The following is a 695-nucleotide window of genomic DNA, read 5'->3' as shown; positions in this document are numbered from 1 at the left end:
GCAGTCATGATGGTGACACTTGTTCCTTTCTGTTCTGATTTTCAGTCGGCCAACATTGCTGCCATTCTCCCCACAAAGTCTCTTTGAGGCCCTAAAAGGGAGTGGTGGCTGGAATGGCCAATCCCCTCACTATTTTGTTCACCCATTTGGCCAAGTTTCCAATCATTGATTTCCAGTCCCCCATTTCTTTTGTTCACGGGCATAATCTGAATACAGTTCTGGAGTTAGATCGGGAGGGACAAGAAAAGCAAAAACAGATTCTGTTTGGACTAATACAGTCTGTCACTCTTTGGCACCTTTGCCCATCATCATTTGCTGTTGTAGGTTACTGTGACATCTCATGAACGTTCACTCCCTTCTCAATTGTGGTCTCTATTAGATAAAAACAAACCTTCGTTAATCAGTTTGGTTAATGGATTTCCCCATACCACCATCCTTGGGGCTCTTTGAATTCTGATGGCTTAACTACACAAAAGGACTCGAGCTACATTTGATTGTAGAGAATTGTATTAACTATCCTTAAGAGCAACATATAGGGATAAGAAGGCAAAAATACCAGCAGTATAGTTTTGCTAACAAACTAGAAAATTGGCCTATACGATAATGAGCCTATCCAAGTTTCAAGAATCACGTAACAACTACAATAGAAAAGAACACTTATTCACTCAACATCTGTTCTGGGAAGGTGACTTTGT

This window comes from Chelonia mydas, chromosome 6 (genome assembly GCF_015237465.2).
Source record: "Chelonia mydas isolate rCheMyd1 chromosome 6, rCheMyd1.pri.v2, whole genome shotgun sequence".
NCBI classification, from domain to species: domain Eukaryota; kingdom Metazoa; phylum Chordata; order Testudines; family Cheloniidae; genus Chelonia; species Chelonia mydas.
This window is presented reverse-complemented; position numbering follows the sequence as displayed.